General features: G+C 34.4%; 2 protein-coding genes and 1 long non-coding RNA gene across 5 annotated transcripts in view; 2 read left to right on the top strand and 1 right to left on the bottom strand.

The window, feature by feature from the left end:
* Window positions 1–26,279, bottom strand: part of LOC109085971 (protein phosphatase methylesterase 1-like) — a 576,397-nt gene that overhangs the window by 245,219 nt on the left and 304,899 nt on the right. The gene's annotated exons all lie outside the window — the stretch shown is intronic.
* Window positions 1–26,279, top strand: part of rnf150b (ring finger protein 150b) — a 581,444-nt gene that overhangs the window by 257,475 nt on the left and 297,690 nt on the right. The window lies entirely within an intron of this gene.
* Window positions 1,076–18,985, top strand: LOC122135178. 3 transcript variants are annotated; one of them, XR_006153380.1, is made up of 5 exons: window positions 1,076–1,510; window positions 3,136–3,279; window positions 5,278–5,331; window positions 17,421–17,647; window positions 18,536–18,985. It is a non-coding gene; the product is annotated as an uncharacterized LOC122135178 (long non-coding RNA). The 3 variants fall into 3 exon arrangements; XR_006153379.1 differs by lacking the exon at window positions 17,421–17,647; XR_006153381.1 differs by lacking the exons at window positions 5,278–5,331; window positions 17,421–17,647.

Raw genomic sequence — 26,279 nt, 5'->3', positions numbered from 1 at the left:
TGGAGACCCCTGGATTAGAGACTATTGAATTCTTGTGCTTCGTGAATTTGTTGGAACTGAGGATTGTTGTTGAGTTTGTTGGTGTGATCCTGTGGATTTGAATGGGTTTGTCCATCTGAATCAGATCCATCCAGCCTTACAGGGGAAATCAGCCGAATACGTCCTGATCATATCATTTAACGGTGCGACAGCAACTTCCAGTTCAACAGGTTAAGGTGTGGTACTTTCATCTTTGTGGTTGTTGTAATATCAATACATGAATTTTCATAAAATTATGAAACGAAAACCATTACAATATTTGTTGTGGGGAAAATATAAAATAAACATATTTTATATCGATATCAGTTGTCGTATAATTTTCATTACAGCTAACAATTGTGTGACTAGTGAAGTTATACTTTGTTAACAGGGAGATGAGTCAGTGAAGAGCATGAGATTAGACATATCACCCCTGATAATGATCATAATTTCAATGTATAATCTGCTGAGATTTCGAACCTTATGTAGACTGTAACATTTCACTTCTGAAATAACTTTTTTTTTTAATTAACAGAAACAATGCAATGTGAATCATAACAAAAACACAGAGGTGAACAAATTTGGGCACACCAATGAAAGTGAGCCAGGTTTGATGGCTGTGGAGCATGGACAGCCTTCTTAGATTTTCGGTGATGTTCAAATCTGGGGACATTCTGGAACATTGTATCTTTTTGTATCATTGTATCTATTTTTTAGACATTATAACTCCCTGCAATTTTGTTCTCATCTGACCAAATTTATTACATTAAACATTCTCTGCAGTTTTTATTATATTTTAAGTTTGTTGTTTGTTGTTAACCAAACAACATTTTATATTTTAAGTTTGTTGTTTGTTGTTAACCAAACAACATTGGACCCTATAGACTTTCTTTGCATGTACAAAAAATAAACACTAAGACATTTTCCCCAAATATATGGACAAGAGGAGTGAGTACATAATTAAAGAATTATAATTTTAAGTGAACGGTCCCCTTAGTCGCTGGGTTTGCGTGATAATTCCTCTTCACCACAAGATGGCAGCACCTCCAAACATGAGTTGGGGCTCAACATGGTTCAGGGCTTGCGTATGACATAAAAAACACATGACTAGTGTTTGCATGCACAGAAAACCCAGACAATCTACTACATTTGTCAAATGTGCAAAATACAACCTGAGGACACTGTGTGAGGTCACCTTGACCTACCATTTCTCATGCAACAAATTACATAATACCTGCTTTATTTCTAAGATGAACTAACTAAAACAGCATGTTGAACCCTATGCAGGAGGCAAGGATAAGCATTTCCAGAACAGCACAGTGTGTTCATCTGCAAACTTCACATTTTGGTAGAATCCATACTAAAACCTCCAAGTGCTGACTTAAATTAAATTAAATTACACTGAACCTCCCAGAGTCCACCTTGAAACAAAGTCATGTGTACAAGCTTCTGGACGGAGGCAGCCAGTGGTGAGGAGGATGAATTTCACCAGGTGAGTTCTCAAGTTTTCTTTCAGACACTGTGTAAGAAGCTGCATATTCAATATATTTGATCAACTTTCCTGAAAAGATTTTGAAACAAGAAGTAACAATTAAAGAAGGTTGAACAAATATCCAAGAACACATTTCAGAAAAAAGTTCCATGAATGTTGTATAAATGTTTTTGTGCTCAGGATCTGAGAACATTATGAAAGAGGAGATAACATGAAAGGGATAGTTCACCCAACAATGAAAATTCTGTCATCATTACTCACAGTCAAGTCTAGGAGTTTCGTTCCTCATCATTTGCTCACAAAAGAAGAAATTTTGAATAATGTTGGTAACCAAACACTTGTTGGCACCCATCCACAGTATTTTTTTTACATACTATAGAAGTCAATGGCTACCGTTAACTGATTGGTCACCAACATTCTTCAAAACATCTCTTTTAAAAAAAATGATGACAGAATTTACATTTTCATTTCCTTTTAATGTTAAGAATGTTGAGAATGGATGATTCATAATACTTTGTTCATAACTTTGAGAGAACCTTGCCGGAACGTTCTGAGAATGTTCCCTGTGAGCTGGGGGAGTGTTTGGTTTGCTCCAGATACTGCAGTCTGTCTCTGCACTCAATGGAAGATTTCCTAGCAGTCAGTCACATGATCTCTCAGCCTCGCGCGGCTCCGGTCCAGAAGCCTCTATAGGAGGTGTGAGATTCCCTATAGCAGCGTGAGGCCGAACCCCCGGACTCTTCCGCTTACTGTAACCATCTCCTGATGGATTCTCCACAGTCTGGAGGTGATTATGCTGGGAATGATTCAATTTAATGCAGTCAAGTCTGTCCATTAACTAGCCTTGATTATAACAGTTCTCTGGAAAACTGGACTGTGATTAATCAGTCCTGAGATTCATTGTATAATATTTCCACATCTGTGATAGTCTCATGTCAATGAAATTATTTAAATTCACTTAAATATTTATTATTCTATTTTACAGTATACAATGAAAGACAAGTACCATAGTATTATCATCTGATCTTACATTAAACATGGTTTCATGGTTTTCGCTCCATATTCTGGTTCATAATATCATTTTAATTCATATAAATATATTGCTTTGCTATATCAGGATACTGAACACCCAGTTGGGTTTTTGTTATTTGTATATATTTATTTATTATTTATTTATATATATACATTTTACAGTGAAGATCATGGTGCTTGGCATTCATTGTATAATGACGTTAAACATAGTTTTATGGTTTTTGCTCTGGGTGATAATAATATAATTTTAATTTAAATAAATTTTCATTTTTTTCCCCTTTAATTGTATTCATATATTCAGCACCATGGTAAATGACTACCGTATTCATATACCAATACATTTTCATGGTACTCCAAAATACTTCAAAGAATGCAGTGGTATTACCATAGTACAGGTCCAAAAAACATGGTACTACCATGCTTCTGTACAATTACCATATTCATATACCATTGTATTTGCAAGTTTTACCACTAGTACTATCAGTAACTCATTTGATGTCATGGACCCCTTAAAAACAGACTTGTCTAATGGATGCAGCAGTTTTAATGGAGTGTTTGATTCTGTCTCTCATTGTCTTCCTCTTGTTTTCCAGATCACGGTGCAGATTGAAGTTACATGTTCTGTCATGGAGGAAAACCTTTCTATGTCTGCCTGAGGCCACACAGATCAGCCTGAGATTCATGTTGAAGTTTAATTCATGCTCTGAATTGATAAACGTCCTCTCCGCCGCACACATGTGAGTACATGCACACACAAAAGCAGGATCACTTATAAATTTAGTTCATGAAGATTAATTAAATCATGTTGCTGATGTGACCGAGGATGTAGAAGCATGCTGGTCAAGCAAAATGCTTCTTCTGATAAAGAATTTGTATTGGTTGCTACGCCTCTGTATGTACATGCAAACACATCCCTGACTATTGTTGCCCCAGGCAGGGCAGTTAGGGTGCAAAGCCCTCTGACCTGACCATCAACCTGACCTGTTAAATCAACCAACACCTAAAACCCCCAAACAACAGCTGCACCTCAGTAGAAAGATTTATCTCATGCATGAAAAGAATTGACTGAGAAAGCTAAAAGCGTCCCACTTATACAGTTATATATTAGCATTATTAGGACATTTATGGGTGTTCATGCAAGTCACAGGCCTCACAGGATTATTAAAATGCAAACACGAACGTGTCAAACATTTACTGATTTGTATTCGCATTCGTTTGCATGATGAGGCTTTACTGCAGACGTGCTCAAAAACACCACAAACTTTATACACTTCCTGTCCACATTATTCAATGTTCAAAATGTAGTTTGTACATTTATGCACTGCAGAAATAAGAAATGCATACAGTTTTAGAACGACATAAGGTGGATTCAAGGGTGTAGAATTTAGTAGGGACGCTAAGAACATGTCCCTACCAATATCCAGCGACTACTAATCTGTCTCTAGCAATAATTTAGATCAAGCTATTAAATATATGTATATGTAACCACTGTTGATGTAATTTCTGAAATGGTCAAACCATTGATATTACCTGAGAAATTCAACTAAATACACTAAAAAAACAGATCACGTACATTTAATACATGAGTGGAGGAAGAACATATGAGGTAGCTGAAGTGTTTAAAACATAGGAGCACAGCTGAATTATAAAAGTTTACACTCTTCAACTTTGTTGTTAAACTGAATGTGCTAAGAAAACAGAAAAAAAGGGGGAAAAAACCCTGAAATGTGTGGTTTATTTGTCAATTAGAAGGTGTGAAGGCGTGTTAGTTACTATAGCAACAGTAGAGTTTTCTGTCAGAATCATCATTGATCCAATTCTCTTTTAATATTAAAATAAAATGCGCTCTGATGCTGCTGTAATTTTGTTGGTTTTACATAATCAAAATTGTGTGATTATTCTATGATGAGTACACCAACATATAAAAAAATCAAAAATGTTGGCTAACATAGAAAGTTTAAACCTTACATTACAACAAACTTCAAAAAAAAAACAAAAGCGAAATCATAAATGTGGGGGTAATGAATACAAACAAATTGGATTGTTTTCTGCTGTCTGTCCCACCAATGTCAAAATCAAATCTTCACCCTTGCTGATTTGTGTTCATCTACTTCTCTCATTGCCTCTTTTTACATTGACAATCACTGTATACAGATCAATGCAATCAGATACAACAATCATTTACCAAATATTTATTACAATACAGTATATACTGATATATTTAACATTCACTTCAGTGGTATGAGAGACTGGATGCTTTCAGCTGATATTTTCCTATATTTTCTTTTGAGTAGTCAAACAACCCAAAGAAAACTTTAAAATGGAAAGAAAAGTAATTTACAAAATGAAATTGGATGAACATTTAAAAAATCTAATCAAAATTTTTCCTGTGGCTACATTGGCAAAACAAGTGATTGACATCTTCCTCAGAAGAGCAAGAAAACAGCAGCTTACATCACTGTTTGACTTATATTGTAGTTATCTCCATAAGAATTTTGTGAAATGTAGATTATTTGGATGGGGGGGTGGGGGGCAGTGTTTTGAAAAATGATCTCAGATTTTTCATTTTTGGTTGGATTGTTCCTGAAATGTACTGTGTCAAATATTAACCTCACAATTTAAAAATAAAGGAAGTTCTATTAGCTTTCTTTTAACACTAAATCTTTTTTTTTTTTTTTGACCTGTGTCTTTAATATCCTTAGAATCACTTTCCATCATTTCTTTTATTATTTTAGCTGACAAAAGCCCATTCCTTCATGGCATCATCCTTCACGAAATCACAGGGATCAGTAAGTATTATCAATGGATGTTTGTTTATTTGTGGTTTAAGCATAAAACTTTAACATTCTTCCTCAGAAAATGGTATAATAATAAATATGCAAGAAATGTAAAATAACAAAATAAAATTGAAGTTGATGTCCTTTTGTAAGCCGTCAATCGCTTTCTGAGTCACGACTAACGTTTTCTATGTATGAGCAACTTTTCTTGTCACATTCATTACCTTATTAAGCATATTTCTGAACATCTCCTGTATCTTTTTATAGAAGTGCATCCTTAAATCACAGCTCATTCATTTTATTTCAGAAACCTCTTAAAAGGTGTTTTGCACATTCATCTGAGAGCCTTTGAGTCTATTTCTGTCTGACAACTACTTGAACCAAAACCTTGGTGAGACGGATTATGTCGTCTGTTATATATGAAGATAGACTTTTGACTATTTAGAGAGTCAAAACAGAGGGAAAAGCAAGCTAGCTAGACAAAGAGGAAAAGAGAGACAGAAACGAAAGAGAAATTAGTCAAATGCCACCTTATTTTTAACTTAAGGGTGGCGAGGCCATTTGAATGTGAGGCTTCCAGTGGGTCCGTGTACTTTTTCATCTGTTCATTTTTAATTTTTGAACCCAGAAATTAAGTATGGAAAATGCAGTTTCTTCTTTAATGGTTCTAACACTGATGAATAGAATAAGCAGATGCAAACTCATTTTCATTCTCCAAAATTCTTATTTCGTTTATATAAATGCTAAATTTAATTAATAGCCTGTTTTAGCCTTTTTGTACACAGGCTTAAAGCGCCCTCTAGTGCTACCAATATGCCTACCGGTGGCTATATTTTTATGATCTTAACACTAGTTTCTCAAAATGTCTTGATATTATTTCACGCCTAAAAGCATGTCTGATATACTCATTACATTACAGTTGGCAGGTCACTGTTGCACATCGTCACAAAAGCTTTTCATTTCCACTTGTTTTTAAGTCTTGCCAGTTCAAACATTCAAGAGATTTTAAAGCATTCAAGCACAGGAAGACGCGAAAGATCTCAAACGAGTACCCGCGCGCTGTGTTTGGTACGCACGCAGAGAGCCGCTTCTCATACAGCCTTAGCTGGTTTTAACTGGTCATAGCTGGTCAGCAGGCTGGTTTTAGAGGGGTTTTCTTTAGCTTCTAACTTCTTTAGCTGGTCAGGCTTGGAGACCAGCTGGAACAACCAGCTAAAACCAGCTTTACCAGGCTGGTTTTAGCTTGTTTTTTTCAGCAGGGTTGGTGTATTTTTCCAACCAAAATCATGTCAGCGCACATCACATCATAATTACGACTGCTGAACTCGTTAGTAGGAGCATCTCGCGAGCAGCTGAAGGCAGCATATGACTCCAGAGATGGCTGAAGAGGTCATGTGTGTCCTTTTAATGAGCGCCGGAGCTAAAGGACCCCATGTTAGAGACGCGTCTGCTGACCTGACCGTGATCGCGCAGCGCAAAGCACTTTAGCAGTTTGAGGTCAGAGAGCTAATCTCTAAAACAAAGACGCTAGCTGAGAGCCTAATCCTCATGTTCTGTCTCGGACAGAGATGTCACACTTCCCTCAGCTGCTATCAGTCTCCAATTAGCATGTCGTTAAAGAACTGTGAACACACGTCAGTCACATTCTGCGAGGATTCTACTAGTCACAGCAGAGACCAGTGTTTAGAGAGCGCTGATTATGCTACCAGATGAACTTGAACTAATTGCGTGGTAATTACTGCGACACGCTTAAACTCTGATCTGATCGCACATACAGAACAAGTGTATCGAATTAGAAAAGTGGACTAGCATAGGAGAACCTCTGTTATGAAACATAGTTCTGGCTATTAATTCTGATTGGATTAGCCACATTTGTTACTTTTTTTATTGTTAAAATAACAATAAGCCACAAGAAGTTGTGCATTATAGTGATTTCTCTTCTGATAAAGGGTGTTTTTCAATTAAAATCCATCAAAGTTTAGCAAATAGTTAAATGTAATAGAAATTGGTACACCAATAATTCCAAAAAGTTTGTTAGTCTAACAGTAGATTGTTTACATTTGCCAATAATTAATGTAATAACACTTTTTATCTAATATATGTTTTATTTATTGTATATAAATATTTCTATATATGTAACTTAAATGTAACTATAATGTATAAATATGACTGTGTAACGTAACCTCATAATAAGTGTGTGTGTGTGTGTGTGTGTGAATATGTTTTAATCACATCATATAATATTATCTTATATATTAAATAATATGTTAATTCTTGGCAATTAAGTCAAGTTCTATATAAATATTATAGTCTGGTTTCAGAAGTAGACATTCAACTGAGACTGCCTTGCTCTCAGTTGTTGGAGCCTTAAGACTGGCAAGAGCTGATTCCAAATCTTCAGTACTTATCTTGCTGGATCTGTCCGCTGCTTTTGACACTGTTAACCACCAGATCCTCCTGTCAACCCTACTGGCAAAGAGCATCTCAGGAACCGCACTCCAGTGGTTTGAGTCTTATCTCTCAGATAGTTCCTTCAAGGTATCTTGGAGAGGTGAGATGTCCAAGCCGCACAATTAAATAACTACTGGGGTGCCTCAGGGCTCTGTTCTTGGACCACTTCTCTTCTCTGTCTACATGGCATCATTAGGTTCTGTCATTCAGAAACATGGCTTTTCATACCATTGCTATGCTGATGACACTCAACTCTACCTCTCATTCCATCCTGATGATCCAACGATAGCTGCTCACATCTCAGCTTGTCTAACAGACATTTCTTGCTTGATGAAGTACCATCACCTTCAACTCAACCTTGCTAAGACAGAACTGCTTGTGGTTCCAGCAAACCCATCATTTCATCACAATTTCACCATCTAGTTAGGCTCATCAACCATAACTCCTTCAAAACAGTCAGAAATCTTGGAGATATCATTGATGATCAGCTGACTTTCTCAGACCACATTGCTAAAACTGTCCGGTCCTGCAGATTTGCTTTATTCAACATTAAGAAGATCATGCCCTTTCTTTCGGAACATGCTGCACAACTCCTTGTTCAAGCTCTTGTTCTGTCCAGGCTGGACTATTGCAGGTCTTCCAGCCAGTTCTATCAAACCTTTACAATTAATCCAGAACGCGGCAGCAAGATTAATTTTTATTGCGCCAAAATGAATCCACGTCCCACCTCTGTTTATCAATTTGCACTGGCTACTAATAGCTGCTTGTATAATGTTCGCCTACAAAACCACCACTGGCTCTGCACCCCTTTACCTAAATTCATTACTTCAGTCTTGTGTTCCCTTTTGAAGCTTGCTTTCTGCAAGTGGACGTCACTTTATTGTTCATCCCAAAGAGGTACAAAATCACTTTCACAAACTTTTAAATTAAATGTTGCCTCCTGGTGGAATGACCTGCCCAACTCAATCCCAGCAGCTGATTGTTTAGCCATCTTCAAGAATTGGCTAAAAAACACATCTCTTCCATCTGTATTTTACCCTCTAGCACTCTCTATTCGAATTCTATTCTTTAAAAAAATGCCCCTTTTAGACTTGTACTCTATTTATTTACTAACAGCTTGTTTTCTTTTAAAAAAAGAAACTAAAACTAACTTCTCTAAACGTTTTTGTATTCTATCTGTTTTCTTTATTTATTATACAATTAACAAAAGCAAAAAATGCCTCTAACACTAGCTTTCCTATTCTATCTTTTTTCTGTTTTCTTTTTATTATATGATTTAAAAAAAACCTTGCTACGTGTACTGCATTGAGATAACAGACTTGTTATAGAACTTGCATATCATTGCTCTTTTGTTGATTTGAATTGCTTTCATTGTCCTCATTTGTAAGTCGCTTTGGATAAAAGCGTCTGCTAAATGACTAAATGAAAATGTAAGTATCAGAGCTTAATAATTCTAATTCATATTATTATATAATTTTATATTAAACTCACATATTTCAATAGTAATTAATTTATTAATTTATTTATATTAATGTAATTGCTAAAAATTAAGTGTGTGTGTGTGTGTGTGTTGTGTGTGTATATATGTATATATATATTTAATGTAATTTATATGCATTTATCATCTCTATTGTATATACAATTATAAACTCAATATTTTATATTTAATGTAATTTATATGCATTTATCATCTCTATTGTATTTACAATTTTACATTTATGTGCAAGTTACTACATTGTTTTGCAACTGTAACATCGTTTTTTAGACATGATTCCTTTACATAAAGTTTATTGCATTTATAATTATTACTGTAATTATTTAACATGGTGTGTTTTATCATAATGCTGTTGTTGCTGTTGATTTATTACGACAATATGAGCCACGAGACTCACTGTCACTTTGAAAGTATGTCTCTTTACCATGGTAAAATGACTGTAACACATCCTACAGTGCTTTATTGCTTTGTGAGATTTGAAGCATCAGAAGTTGGTGTTATTCTCTGAAATTAGACACAAATTGCTGGAGTGCTTTGCCGTTCCTGACTTGAGTTTTACCATCTAATAAAGCCGTATGGTGTGGGGTTACGGGAAGCATGTTGAGACGGCCTTCAGTGTGTGATGTGAGTCTCTCGATGTCCCACCTACCTGCCAGAAGCTTTGAAGATGCTGTCTTAGATTCCTCACTTTATATGCCATTCATCTCAAACTCACCAGACATGAAGAACTGTGAGTGCTGTTTGCACTTGCAAATGAGTTTGTTTGACAGGGTACTATGGGTTACTGAGGTGGTTTATTTTTTCATTTTATACCTTAGAAAAGAAATAGTACACTAGCTCTTAAATCTTTAAGGGTATAATGTACAGTACATGCAAAAATGTATTTGTCTTGGAAAATTTGCATATGTGAGTGCATATTTTCGAACCAGTGTTTAGTAAATTGTTAAATTATACCAATGAAATTATGGCAAGTTTTTTAGTCCAACTGTAGGTTGCTTACATTTGCAAAGAATATATGTCTGTGTGTGTGTGTGTGTGTATAAAATCTAATTGCCAAAAAATATTATTGTTATTAAAGCAAAAGTTTACTTTATTGCAGATATATTTGCACAGGCGAGTGCATATTGTTTAATATATAATACTTAATATCTATATATATATTAACGTAATTGGCAAAAATGAATATATTATTGGTTTTATATGCAAACACTGAATTTGTTGCAGAAACATTTGGATAGGCAAGTGCATATTTTCATACAAATGTTCAGTAAATTGTTGAATTTGATGATGATAATGAAAAAAATCTTGTGTGTGTGTGTGTATATACAATCTAAAAAAATTGTACAGAATCATGTTTTTTTTTCTGTTAGTGTATAAAAATTCAAATTAAGCAACAGATTTATAGTGTTAGTAATCATCACATCTTAACTTGGTCAAAGGATGGATCTCTCTGTCAGTCGACAGGATTATGTTGTCATCTAAATATTTCCCTCATGCCATCCTTTCTTCCGTCTGGCTTTCACCTCCGTGTTCTTGAGCGGCTCAGCTGTTCCTGTTGTTACTGGTGTAAAAATAGCCCTCGGGCTGAGAGTTAATTCAGACCGCCGTCAGCTGCAGGTCCTGGTTGACAGCACAGGTCAGGAGCTTCTCCCTGCACAGACTTCATGTCAGAAACCCAAACTCCTGTGATGTCATTATAGTCACTGCTGAGGGCCGAACACTGAACAAACTCATTTAGATTGCCTTGAATTACACAGGCTCAACAACATGCAACATTTGTTTGTTTTCCAAATGTCTCTAATTATAATTCACCTCTCAGAATTCTCAATCCAAATGGACCCGTGTTTAATGTTTTATAGTCTTCTTTAATTGAGTAGTTTTGTTCATGGTTTTTTAGGATGAAGGCATTTTGACATCGGTGTAATTCGATCAGCTTCTACTAAGTAACAGATGAATTTGAGGCAAAATACTGTAGAGTTTGATTGGACACAAAACTTTGACATCAACAGCAAAAGATATGGTAAGCAGTTATACATTTTTCCTCCCTCTGAACAGACCTGTGACTCATTTTGGAAGTCTAATTATTAATTATTTAATAATTAATGATATGTTAATTATTATTTGAAAGAAGTCTCTTCTGCTCACCTGCATTTTAATAAAAAAAATACAGTATTAAGATATTAACATAAAAACAATATTAAAATAGAATTGCAATTTAAAATAACTATTTTCCATTTAAATATATTTTAATATTTTAAATTATTCTAATATTTGCTTCTCAAAATACTTTTTTAATTATTATTTTCAATGTTTAAAACAGTCGTTCTGCTTATTTGTGTTTAAACAGTGATGGATTATTATTTTTATTTATTTTTTTGATGAACAATTCAAAAGAACAGCATTTATTTGAAATAGAAATCTTGTGTAACATTATAAATGTTTTTTTACTGTCACTTTTGATTAATTTAAGCATTCTTGCTGATCCATTTCTTTCAAAACAGAAAAATCTTACTGATCCCAAACTACATATAAATCCAATCAGACCATTTAAAATCCTAATTTTGGTTGTTGATCTAAACGTCTGTTCAGCTTTTATCGTCTGGCAGTCAATCAAACATTTGAACATCTCAAAACATTTTACATTACAGAGCAGCTATTTTTATAACCGCACGGCTGATGTTCTTTATGCCATTGTGTGTGGCTAAAAGGCAATGGAGAGAAATCTTTTATAGATCCCACATGGGAACAATAAGGATTCCCAGAAGACACACACACTTTAGGTGGAAAATGACGTTTCTCCTGTTGTAACGCTAAACCTGTGAATGATTTCAGGCCCGTTGTGTCGCCTCCAGCTGTCTGCTGAAGCCCAGAACATGCCCAAGTCGTCTTTAGACTTCACATGAGAAGCACAGAGCCTGTCGCGCAGCTTTCAGCAGCTCGTGCTGAGATCAGCAGTTAAACCAGGCCAAATATGAGCCGCGTCTTTAAAAGGAACAATATGTCAGTTCGCTAAGCCAGCAAATGATCTGTACTGTATTGACAAGTAACATCAGAGTGGAAAATTCTTCTAATGTCGCTTTTGTTGGGCGTCTACGATTGAACTATTGAAATATGTCATCATAGTAAACATAATAAACTGAGTTTAAAGCCTCTGAGATGACGAATCTGCCAAACACTATCTGTGCCGTTTGACTCTGCGACTGTTGAGTAATGGATGACATGTGAGAAGGATGGAGCCAGCAGAAAACAACAGGACACTTTTAACTGAGATAATTGGCCACTTTTGCTGTTGGGAAACACTTTAGCGCGATAACATTTAAATGTTTCAGTGTCGTGGGAATTTGTGTTTGACACATTGCGTGAAGGGTTTTATGAGTACATCAATCGCAAAGTGTTTTGTTAATGCCATTTTAACAATGGAACAATGATGCATGTGTGTACAAACATTGCTTTTATGTCTGTCTTAGATCATAGGATCATGTTAATATCACCAACATTCTCAACAAAGTCCTGAAATTATTACTTATACCCATATACGTTTTATTAGTGGTGTTACTAAGCTATTTTTCATACTAAAGCATAAATGTTTATTAACCCTTCTATTGTACTGAAAATCTGCGTACAGTTTTTGTCAGATTGACCAACCGTTAGATTGACCGTTTCCATTTTCAACAACAATTAACACTACAAAACAAACTAAAGATTCATGTGAACACAGAAAATCTCTATTGTACCTTCTCAGAGACTTTAAAATAAAATAAATGTAAAATATAATTATAATGAAATAAATTTTAATAAGACACAAAATAAAAACATTAACTTTATTTTTATATACATTTTTTTTTCATGACTACAACAAAGTATAAATAGTATCTAACATTATTTGTACTTGGTGTAAATACTATTTATTGCTATTTGTTTTGATATTTTGGTTCTCAAACCCTTGTAAGGGTAAAATGGGTTTCTTACACTTATTTGCAGTGCTGTAATACTAATTGAGATCCAGAAAACGAGCAACAAAAAAAAACATAAAAAAAAATCAAATCAAAAATTAAATATACAAAAAAATAGCAAATCATTCATAGAAAATTCAGAATACCTTAAACTTCCAAAAATACTAAAGTATTCTATTTGGGGAGAATTGCAAGAAAACCAATATGGTTCAACGTGACCACAACAACAGTGATGTAACCAACATTTGTACTGCCTTTCTAAAGCATATTTCAGCTTTGCATGCTCATTCATGACCCTAAATGAGAAGTCAAATTTTAAGAAGAAATGCATAGTTCGACCAATTTCCAATTACATCGGTCAAGCAAATAAAAAAATCAAATGTGGGACAAATTGACCTCAGAACAACAAACCAACCAAATGTTTTAGCAGCAACCTTTATAAATGTTGCAAGTGCATTTTAGGTAATTTGATATGTTTCCTAACTAATTATTTTGTTTAACACATTTCGCCATGTTGAAATCTTTTAAACAACATGCAAGTGTAATTATTTTAGTTAATTTGATTCGATTTCCCATCACATGTAACACTCTGTTTAACACATTTCACTTTGTTGAAATCATTGTACAGATTTCTCAAGAAATTAGCAAATATGAGGACAGTCTGCAGATTCCATCCAGACCTGAATCTCACTGTATTTCTATTTTTGGAAGTGTTCTGTTCCCAGCAGGAGCGTTGCATGGTGGATATAAACATGCATTTCCTCCGCTCTGGAATTGTTTTAGTCCAGTTGCTCCTAATTTCTCCCAGAGCCTGATGTTTTGTGCATACAACGAGTGTTTACTGTCAGTGAGAGCATGTGCTCGTTCCATACAGACCACAGGTGAGAAGATAAAAACCTCAGAACAATCCTGACTTTATACCACACACAGGTCGAGCTGTTGAAGATTCCTTCACCAGTTTGTTTTTAAAACATGTTTTAAAGCATTTTTGATGACTGGAGGCAAAACATTTTTTTTCATGCACTGGTCAATTTAGAGATTTGGGGTTATTTTGCTTCCATAACTTGTCTTCTAGTGGAAAGAAAACATCCAAAATACACGTTTAAGTGTTTATTTTATTGTGTTTATCTATTTGCATCTGTAGATTTCATTAAAAGTTTTAGAAGGGTAAAGTGGAAGTTGGTTGGTTTTCACTTGGCAGTAGACGTGTGAAATGTCTCTGAGCCATTTTAAGTGCAGTGTGAGCGTCGACAGAGTAGTGTGAACTCTCTCCTGGGGCGGATCTCCTTTTTCATGAAAGACGGGAAACCTTTCCTGAACTTGACCGTCACTTCATTGTTTCCCGCTCGATTGCCAGTCAGTTTTTCTGTGGAGTTGATTGAGGGATCAAATCCCATCAATCCAAGTAGTTTTCACAGCTACAAAGTTAAGAGCAGAGTTTCAGATGTTGTTGAGATCTCTTCTGAAACTTTAGAGGAGACGTGTGAGGTTATTGGACACTTTTTCCCAGGAGGGACATCTTAGAAGGAAAATGCATTTCATGTTACTGCTGTCTGTGCGATACAAGAGAGATATTTATTTCCTGTTCTCTTAAAAACAAAGGTTCTTTATTGCCATTGATAGTTCCATGAAGAACATTCATGGAATCTTTCCATTGCACAAGGTTCTTATATTGTCATAATTTTGAATGGTTGGTTAAGTTTGACTCATTTTTGCTGTAGTGAAAAAAAATAAAATAAATTAAAAAGTAAAATTAAATATATATATATATATATATATAGAAAGAGAGAGAGAGAGAGATATTTCTTTATTGTCACAAAAATAATATTTTAAATTTTTATATATGAAAGATTTTCCAAAACATGTACTCTTAAAACAGTGATAAAATCAAAGACATAAATCGAAACAAGTTGTGTTTCAAATTTGAGGTTGATATTGCAAAAACCAAACTTTCTGTATGATTTTGTTTGGGCACAGTACCATATGTTCTCACTAGATGAAATTCGCTTTCCATTTGTTTCCAATGTGGCAAACAGTACAATGTGACAATTTTTTCAGGACCATTTAACCTTTTCGAACCTTTGTGTGTGTGTGTGTGTGTGTGTTCACATGATAAATGCCAAAACCTTTATCAAGTTCCATACCATTCCAATGAAATAAAAAATTGTCAAGAACCAAAACATAAAATGTTTCAATCAAAAATCACTGAAGAGCACCATAGCATTGAAACTGTCTTCACACTAAGACAAGAAAATGGTTATTTTAAGAACAAATTACAGAAAGGTTCTTTGGGGAACCCAAAATGGTTCTTCTATGGAATCACTGCAATAATCCACCTTTTGAAACCTTTATTTTTATTAAGACTGTAAGGGTGGAAGTGACACTCTAGATCCATGTGCCAAACAATGAAAAATTGGAGAAGCCCCCTTGTTCTCTCCCATGTAAAGCCTCCATCTCAACATCATGAGAGTGTCTAGGAGCGTTTCCAGTAAAAGTCTCTCTGCTGATTCAGTTGTTTAGATGTTGTGATGATTCAGCAGATCAAGGCTGCATCCTGTTCAGATTCCCAGTCTGACGGATCCAGTCCTGCTGTTTGGGAGTCATCTATGAATCACGGTTAACAAGCTTCTTTAATGGGCGTGCTAAAGATCTTAATGTAACCGTGCAGCTTACGCAAGGTATTTTACTACTAGTCTAAACTCTCAAACCTTGCTCAAATTTGCCTCCAATCTTTATTGTATCTCCTAGACAGACGTGAGATGAAACGGGAAACCTTTGAAGATGTTTCTCCTTAGATTTCAGAAGGGAACACAGATTTGCTGCGACATTTGGAATCAGTAGTCAGAGATCTCCATATGAACTCATTGTTATTTTACTATGTTTATGTCTGTTTTTATTCCTTCTTTCCTCCAAGAAACATCTGGGAAAGTTGATGTTTGAGTGAAACATCACTGGAAACATTTCTGCATCTCTGCAGCCATGAAATGGAAACCTAAGTTTACATGGATTCCTTCGGCAGATGCTTTTATCCGAAGTGACTTACAGTGCATTTATTAGCATGCGTCCCCTGGGAACTGAACCCTTGACCTTGGCATTGAGGGGGTCATACTCTACCACTTGACCTACAGGAACCTCTGAGCAATAAACGTTTCCCTCGGAGTCTCCAGTTGCAGTTCATGTGCTGTTCTCCGTCTCTGTCATAATATAAATCCGTGAGAGTTTCTGCAGATCACATGAGACGTGGCTCTGTGAGTCAATAATCTAGAAGACAAGCTCTTCACTCTTTGCTTTCATGTTGTTGTTGTTTCGCCAAAGCTCTTCATTCTTCCGGAGTGTGTGACCGTCTTTGTGGAAACCAATTGGCCGAATGCACACATGAAATGAAGGGCAACGGTGTTTCTCCCCCATCGTTCTCAACATATCTTCTTGTTTTTTCTCTTTACATCACTAATAATCTATTTTTTACATTTTTCATCAGATCTGTGCTGCTTGTTCCTCGTCTACCATCACTGAAGTGATTATGATGGCTTGACTTAAAGGTTAACAACTATCCTAAGACAACATGCTAAATCATGTCAACATGTCAAATCAAGCTAGCAACATGCTATTTCATGTTAGCAATGTGCTAAATAATGTTAACATGTTAAAACATGCCAGCAATGTGTTCAATCATCCTTACAAGTTATAACATGCCAGCAACATGCTAAAACATGTTAGCATGTTAAATATCTAGCAACATGCTAATTCATGTTAGCATTGTATTAAATAATTCTAGTAACATGCTAAAACATGTTAACTCATGCTAGCATCATATTAAAACATGTTAACAATGTGCTAAATCAGGCTAACAACATATTAAATCAAGCTACCAATGTCCTAAAACATCCTAGTAGCATGTTAAATCATGATAGCAACTTGCTTTAACATTTAAGTAATGTGCTACAACAGGATATTGACTTTGAGTAAAATGGTCACACTTTATCAAAGTTGTTTCAAACTTTCAGACAAGGCTTTATCAAGCCAACATTAAAGTTTGTTTACCAACTTTACTCATCTTGTTGTTATCGTGAATACAACTGATGACGTGTCAGAGAGCTGGATCTGAATGATGAGAAGAAATGTTCTAGTTCAGTTGCATAACCAAGTCTTTTCTGCATTTTATCTAGTTTTCTACCTCTGTTTCCCTCATGTGTATCCTCCAGAGTCGCTGAAGTCCAAAAGCACCATTGACGTACTCTGCTCGGGGTCAGACAGACTCGTCGTCTCAATCTCACTCTATTAACGCTTCAAGATCGTGATGACTATTGACTTACAGGTCTTTATGAGAGCGCTTTGGCCTTCAGATCAGTGTCACAGTACTCTGAAAACCAGAGCTCGTTCTCATGTGCTGACAGGCCTTTCTCAGCCAATGGCAATTAACTAAAGTAGGGTGAGTTACATGCACTGGGGTAGTAATAGTTTGCAGATGAGATAATGTCATGATAACAGACAAGGGCGATTCCAGGTTCTTCATTTTAGGGGGGCTCAGCCCCCAATGAGGGTAATATACAGTATATATATATATAAAAGGATATATATATATATTATATTATATATATAAATATTTCATTCAAGGAATCCAAAAAAATATTTTTTTTTGTTGATTGTAGATTTATTTTTAATTATTTTTTTAATTTATTTTTTAAGGAGGTTTGAGTTGGATATATTAAATATTTTTAATGTATTTTTAAACACAAATATAAAATGTAATATTTTTTAAAATTCTTTTAGATTTTTAGATAAATATTTTTAGATAAAAAGTTTTGCATTGGACATCTTAAAGATTTTAAAAACCGTATATGTTCAATATTAAAGTAGTATTTAATATAAATAAAATATTTTTTTTAAAGAGCATTTTTGGAAAAGGGAGATTTTAATTAAAGATTTATATATAATGATAAAATATATAAAGCGCTCCATATATATATATATATATATATATATATATATATATATATATATATATATATATATATATATAGTATATATAACATTAACAATATATAAAAAAAAAAAAGCTACCAAAATTAGTCTATATTTTATTGCTTTTACCTTTACTCTTGCAAGTTTACTAGCATATAGATGAACTCAAAGCTACCAAAAAGCTGCAAAAGACCATTTTATGACTTGATGGACACTATAAAGATCAGATGAGTCGCAAACATTTGAGTTTCTTGATCGTTCCCATCGTGCTGAGCTCAAAATGCGTTTTGTCATATAAGTTGAGTTTAATGAGCAACTCGAAAGCTTTTAACTTTATTTCTCTTGACTTTTACAGATCAGCAGCTGTTTGGCCGGTGACACATATATTGGAGCGGCTTTGCTGTGTACAGAGAGTCTGTTGGAGAAGGGATCTGTGCGGAAAGCTGTATGTTCTCTGACTGGCTCATGCAGGATGTTCTGGGAAAGAGATGGATGGCATTTAAATCCACCTTTACTGGAAAACAGTCCAAGATCTGCTTCCCAGAGTCTCCAGGAAGAATGTTCCTCGAGTGTTTAACAGTGTTTCTCTCATCTGTCTGCGAGCAGATGTCCTGCTTCTAGAATCTAATGCACCGGTTTTGCCAGAGGTTAAAGAGGTCTGGTAAACGTGTTTCACAAATGCAGTTCGTTGTTTTTAATCAGTTATGTATGTTTTATCACACAACTTCAGTAAAAATCACAGAGCAAATAACATAATCCTATCTGGATAATCTAGTCTGTGATTATGTACTGTAAGTGTGTATTTATTTAATCATTTATTTATTTTAGTCATTTATTTATTTATTTATTCACTTTATTTTAGATTAAAATGCAGCTGTTTTTGAAAAGTAGACTATTTAATATATTTAATAAACATATTGATTGATTAAGTAATTAATATAGTCACATATTTCATTAATTAATTTATTTAGTAATGTATTTATCTAGTAATTATTCACATATCCATTTGTCTATTAATCTATGCATTGAGTAACTCGTTCATTAATTAATTTATTTAGTAATGTATTTATCTAGTAATTTAATCAGTCATTCATTTTATTTTTGTATTTAGTCATGTATTTATCATTCATTTTATTTTTGTATTTAGTCATGTATTTATTCAGTCATTTGTTAATCTATTTATTCGCTTGTTTTGTAATTTGTAATTTAAATTCATTCATTCATTCATTCATTTATTCAGTTTGCTAGGTAAAATATGTATTTCAGGTGCTGAATAAAATAAAATGAAATTTAAATGAAGATCATATCCCTTCGGATCATCTGTAAATACTCCATATTTATTCCTTTCCTAAAATATTGTAATTATATCATCCACCTAAAGTCCATTAATAATTATAAATCTAAGTTATAATTGTTTTTTTTTTTTAAGAAAGCACTCATGTTTCTTTGGTGTTTTCTTCTGTTAGACAGACATTTGCGTTCTCTCTCTGTCTCTTCTGTGATCTGATCTGATGTTTCAAACCCACTAATTGAGAACATCAAGGAAGTATCATCTTTCAAGAACAAGACGAGCATAAAATAAATCACACTCTTCAACAGCTCAGAGTTGTGTGAGATCCATCAAAGCAAGTGTTTTCCTGCCAGTTTTGTTTGTTTGTGAATGAATTATTTCTGAGAAACAACTGTTTCTTAGCTTTTCACATCAAATATGTTCAGAATAGCATGCTACTCATAATATTTCAGTATACTGTAGTATATAAACTAAGAATTTAATACCCAGATGAGCCACTGTGTTTGGCAAAATGTGCATTATATAACATACAGTACAATATAGCACTTTGGGGGAAGTCGTGGCCTAGTGGTTAGAGAGTTTGACTCCTAACCCTAAGGTTGTGGGTTCGAGTCTCGGGCCAACAAGGCACCAAACCCCCAACTGCTCCCCGGGCGCCGCAGCATAAATGGCTGCCCACTGCTCCGGGTGTGTGTTCACGGTGTGTGTGTTCACTGCTGTGTGTGTGCACTTTGGATGGGTTAAATGCAGAGCACCAATTCTGAGTATGGGTCACCATACTTGGCTGTCTGTCACTTCACCTTTCACCTTTATTGACTCGTTCTTTGATCAGACAAGTTGATGAAGAAATGTCCTCTGAATGAACTTTACACACAAGCACGTCTACATTGAGTGATTTCTAAAGAACCAATTATACAAAAAAACAATGTCTTGTGCAACATCAGCAAGAAACATCTGCAGTTCATGTAACACTTGCTCAGGGTTTGTTTGGACAATCATAGTTTGAACTGTTTAACTCTTGTGTGTATGATTAGCATAAACAAACATTTTCATTGTCAAACCTCAATAATACAGATGTTAAACCTGTCAGAGGTCAAGATCACAATAATCCACAAGTAATCCACAGCACTCCAGTCCATCAGAAAACATCTTCACAACATAAAAAAAAACACATAATCAATAAAAAAACACATCATTAATACAACATCAAAATCAAACATTGCTTATGGCTAAAATAATCCATATTAAATCTTTCTCCAGTGATAAAAGTGCATCTGCTGTTGTCTCTCACATCAAAATCCAGACACATATTTGTTTAGAGCTGTTTTGGACTTTGCAGATTTCTCTCCTGATTCAGACCAGAGCACTTTTTCACTGGAGGAAGCGTTATTATGAATTATGGACTCGCATTTTAGCAACAGTTTAAAGTTAAAAAATCTTAACAATATTGAATTTGTTTCTCACAAACACACAGCTTTTGTCTTCTCCAGATGTTAACTGATGTACTGGAGTGCTGTGGATTACTTGTGGATTATTGGGATGTTTTTATCAGCTGTTTGGACTCTCATTCTGACGGCACCCATTCACTGCAGAGCATCCATTGCTGAGACACTGATGCAATGCTAAATCTTTACAATATAAATCACTTGCACGTATGGAAAAGAGCAGCTCAGACATTCTGCCCAATGCTTTTCACAGAAGAAAGCTTGAATTACATAAAGGTGAGTAAATGATGATTTTCAATGTTCAGATGTCAACTTTCATCTGCATCTCTTCGTCTCTCCTATCGTCTGCTTCAGATGGACTGGGATGATTCAGGATTTACGGAGTCTCTCTAGGATTCCCAGTGTGTGAAAGGAAACCATGTTAAGCTGAGACACTTTTTCCTGCACAGAGAGGAAGTTGACCCTCTGCAGTTCTCATCATGGTATGGTAATGTGAAGAACATACGTGAAGGAAAACAGCACTGGATTTGCATCGGTGCGATATATAATCATGACATGTAACACACATCACGCTTAATTCTGCTTCCAGTGAGCCTTTCCCTGTTGGAAAATCCATCTTAAACCCAGTTTCAAAACACAACTTGTGTATTTCCAACATGCTCCTTAATGTTTACCAGCATCCATATGCTTTTCTCCCAACAGCACCCTTACTGGAGCTCCAGACTGGACCTGTAATGGAAAGCCAGTGTTGGGACGCCCCATATGTTCCCGGTGGACATGAAGTCTGGGGTACGGTAGGAGGGCTGGGACAGTAATGAATTTAGCCTGTCATTCCATAGCAGCGTACATGACAGACTCATTAATACACATCTGGGGTCATTATGAATCCGACCTTTATTATTCCACTTCCACTTCAAAGGAACAGGCATTTTTGAGACATTTATGCTAATTTTGAGCATGTGCCAAAACCCCCGAAAAACTCTGCCACGTGCAATGCAACACGTTTCCAGCGGCATCTCATTTTTTTTTTGTACCTTCAGGGAAAAAATGACAGAATGACTACAGAATATATTAATAACCAAGGGAGTAGAATTGAGTAGGGATGCTAAAGACATGTCCATAAAAATATCCAGCAGCTACTAAATTGTCCCTAGCTATAATTTTGATCAAACAATGAAATATATGTGTATGTAACCACTGTTGTTGTAATTCAAGAAGTTTAAGTTAATACACTAGAAAACTGCATGCTTTCAAGGACGTACATTTAATACATGAGCAGAGTAAGGACATATAAAGTAGCCAAAGTGTTTAAAACATACGAGCACAGATCAGCTGAATGATAAAGTTAACACTCTTTAACTTTATGTTGTTAGACTGAATGTGCAAAGCAAACTGAAATATCCACAATATTGTCTGCTGTTTGTCCCACCAATGTCAAAATCAAACCTACATCCTTGATAGTAGTAGTAGTAATAATAATAATAATATTTAAAAAGTGTTATTATTAAATATATTTTAAATGTATTTTTATTTATTTTATATTTATTTTGGAATAGCATTTAACAATATGTAAATCAGGCCAGTTTTGATTTCATATTGACTTGAGTATTTAATTGTGGCCAATAAAGAATAATTACTTATGTACAACAATAACAACAACAAAATAATAATAATAATATTAATAATTACTGTACATAAATAATTATTCTTTATCAACCACAATGAAATAATAATAAACTATTTTTCTCTTTAAAAAAAACACATTTTAATTAGACAATTTTACCATGAATAATTTTTATAATAATAATTAATAGTAGTAGTATTTGTCTAATTATAGTGATTATCAAACAATCGACACCGTGCCACAAATGAGCAAATCGTCATTCTGTCATCATTTACTCACCCTCATGTCACGCCTGTATGAATTTCTTTCTTCTGCAAAACCCAAAAGAATATATTTTGTAGAGTGTTTCTGAAAATATAACCTTTTGTACTTTGCAGAAGAAAGTAAGCCATGTTTTTGGGCGATTTATCCAGTTAAAGAAGAACTGAGCTCTTGTTTGTGCATATGAATGTTTGTTTGCAATGCTAATAGCTGTAGCTGCTCACAGATCTTTAAACACACACACACACACACACACACACACACACACACACACACACACACACACACACACACAGTGCACACAGAACTATTTAACCACATTAACCACAATATTAATGAAGCGGAATTCCAGCTCATTCAATCTCTTATCGGTTCCCATGAGGTTTGATGAGGACCACCAGCGCTTGGCTTTAATGGGAGCTCAACATGTGCCATTTATGCCAGCGTGCTGCACGTTAGTCTATAGTGTATGAACATTTACATAAGACAGTTCATGTACCAATAAAAAAATAAATAAATTATTTAGGGCTGTCAAATGATTAATCACGATTAATCACATCCAAAATAAAAGTTTTGTTTAGATAATATATGACAGGGTATATTTATTATGTATATATAAATACACACACATAAATTATATATTTAGAAAATATTTACATGTTTATACATTTATATATTTATATTCTTATATTTTATATTATATATAAATATATTAATATATAAACATAACATATTCTTCTTAAATATATACATGCATGTGTGTGTATTTATATATACATAATAAATATACACAGTATACACACATATATTATGTAAACAAAACTTTTATTTTGGTTGTGATTAATCGTGATTAATCATTTGACAGCCCTAAAATTATTGTATTGTAATACAATAGTTAGTGTACATTAGCATTATTTATTATTAACATTTATATTGTTATGATCAAAATTAACAGAAGATGTTTGTTTCTTCGTCAGATTTGGAGAAATAGCATTGCATTAATGTCTCAGCAATGGATGCTCTGCAGTGAATGGGTGCCGTCAGAATGAGAGTCCAAACAGCTGATAAAAACATCACAATAATCCACAGCACTCCAGTCCATCAGTTAACATCTGGAGAAGACAAAAGCTGAAACAAATCCAGCATTAATACGTTTTTAACTCAAACACGATTCCATATCCATAATAACACTTCCTCCAGTGAAAAAGTTCATCTCCTGTTGTCTCTCACATCAAAATCCAGACACATATTTGTTTAGAACTGTTTAAACAGTGCTTGATCTGTGCAGATTTCTCTCCTGATTCAGACCAGAACACTTTTTCACTGGAGGAAGCGTTATTATGAATTATGGACTCGTATTTTAGTTAAAAACGTCTTAATGCATAATTTGTTTCAGCTTTTGTCTTCTCCAGATGTTAACTGATGGACTGGAGTGCTGTGGATTACTTGTGGGTTATTGTGATGTTTTTATCAGCTGTTTGGACTCTCATTCTGACGGCACCCATTCACTGCAGAGCATCCATTGCTGAGACACTGACGCAATGCTACATTTCTCAAAACCTGATGAAGAAACAAACTCACCTACATCTTGGATGACATGAGGGTGAGGACATTGTCACCAAATGTTTCTTAAACTTCTTTCTTAGGAAATGTTCATGAATCCGGCCGCTGGTTTTGAATGATGATGTTGTGTGTGCAGAGGATTCTGGGTTTGTCAGTCCACGCTCCCGCACGTGCTCCATCCATTACGTTCCTCCCGGGAGGAAGTCTCTCACCAGCAGAGATCCATACGGGGAGGTTTAGGGTTTGAACGAGGCACTGAGTCTGTTTTAGACATGTACGCGTGTTGCGTTTTTTGGTTTGCTGCCATTTAGGGACATTGAACGATCGCCAACTGGGATTTGAACTAGGAGACCTGCAGTGGCGTTTTAACCCAAACACAACATGATGAGGTTTGCTGATCTGCGGTTCAGTGCCCCGTGTTTGCTCTGGTTAATGGGTCATTTTGCTGGGTGAAATTAAAACACTCGTTTGAGACCCGTTATCCTGTTTTCACAAGAGTGATTGTGACAGTGTGTGTGAAGGTGTAGCTGTTCCTATTGGCTTCTAGGATGGGATGGAGTTATTTTTGTGTTCAGGCTAAATCCAGTACCTTTCAGGCTCACAGTGAGGTCAAACAGAAGCTCACATGTCAGAATGAATGAGCTCTTGAGGACTTTAGCATCTGATGTTCAAGACCGAGGTTTCTAGTTGGTGTGGATGTTGTCAGTGTGAACGACCCTCAAATGGGTTATTCAGTGAGAAATAATATAGAGCTGGACAAATTGATTGGATGGTGAAATATGTCTCTATATGGTTATGACCAGCATATTTCATTGAGGCCATTAAAGAATAATTATAGTTAATATTTTCCGGTTAATAATTACAGCTAATAATACAGTTAAATTTGTACAGTTAATAATAATAATAATAATAATAATAATAATAATATAATAATAATAATAATAATATCTTGGTAATGTTATTTGTCTAATTAATGTAATTATCCTATTTTTTTTTTATTTTATAATCTCTTTATCCATTAATTTATTTGCAAACATCTGTCTGTACTGAAAAAACTATATTGATCTAAATTGATCTTATGATTTATAATAATTATTTTGTTATGGTCATTAAACATACTTTTGTGCAGTAATTATTATAATTATTATTATTATTGGCCATAATTTTATTATTAAAGCCAATATGAAAAAAATATATAATAGTAATAATAATAATAATAATAAATTATTATTATTATTATTATTATTATTATTATTATTATTATTTTATTAGATATTTCTTGTGGTAACAGTATTTTACTAATTAATGTCATCAAAAAAATAAAAAATTATTTGATAATCACTTTCTCCATAAAAATTATATTTTATTTGCTAGTAGACTACTGTATTTGTTCTCGTATTTAAAAAGCTGTACTAAAAACAATTACCTAAATAGCAAATAAAACATAATTCGTATTCATTTATGCAACGTAAGAAATTTTGTTGGCCCAGACATGCCTATATGGTACAGTATTTACCCAATATAGGCTACTTGAGCTGTAAGCTATAATACAGATATAGATTTACATAGCATTTTTTATCTTTAAAATAACAATATCTAGATATAATAATAATAATAATAATAATAATAATATCTTTATACTGATATTAAAATAAAACATAACTAATTCTTACAATACATCAAATTTCCACCCATAATTTTCCAAATCCTTCCAGAGATGATGACTGAACACATCCGCAGAATTGTAAACTATGGTACAATCAATTTTGAGACATGTTTAGATTGATAAAGCATATGCAATATTTTAAGATGAATTAAAACTACTGAGGCAGCCTACAGTGCTACTGATTTGACAGCATTGCGAATTTATTCTCGCTAGATATTCTGAATTTGACCATAAAGCAAAACCTGTTCC

Source organism: Cyprinus carpio, chromosome A23 (genome assembly GCF_018340385.1).
Source record: "Cyprinus carpio isolate SPL01 chromosome A23, ASM1834038v1, whole genome shotgun sequence".
Classification (NCBI taxonomy): domain Eukaryota; kingdom Metazoa; phylum Chordata; class Actinopteri; order Cypriniformes; family Cyprinidae; genus Cyprinus; species Cyprinus carpio.
This window is presented reverse-complemented; position numbering and strand designations above follow the sequence as displayed.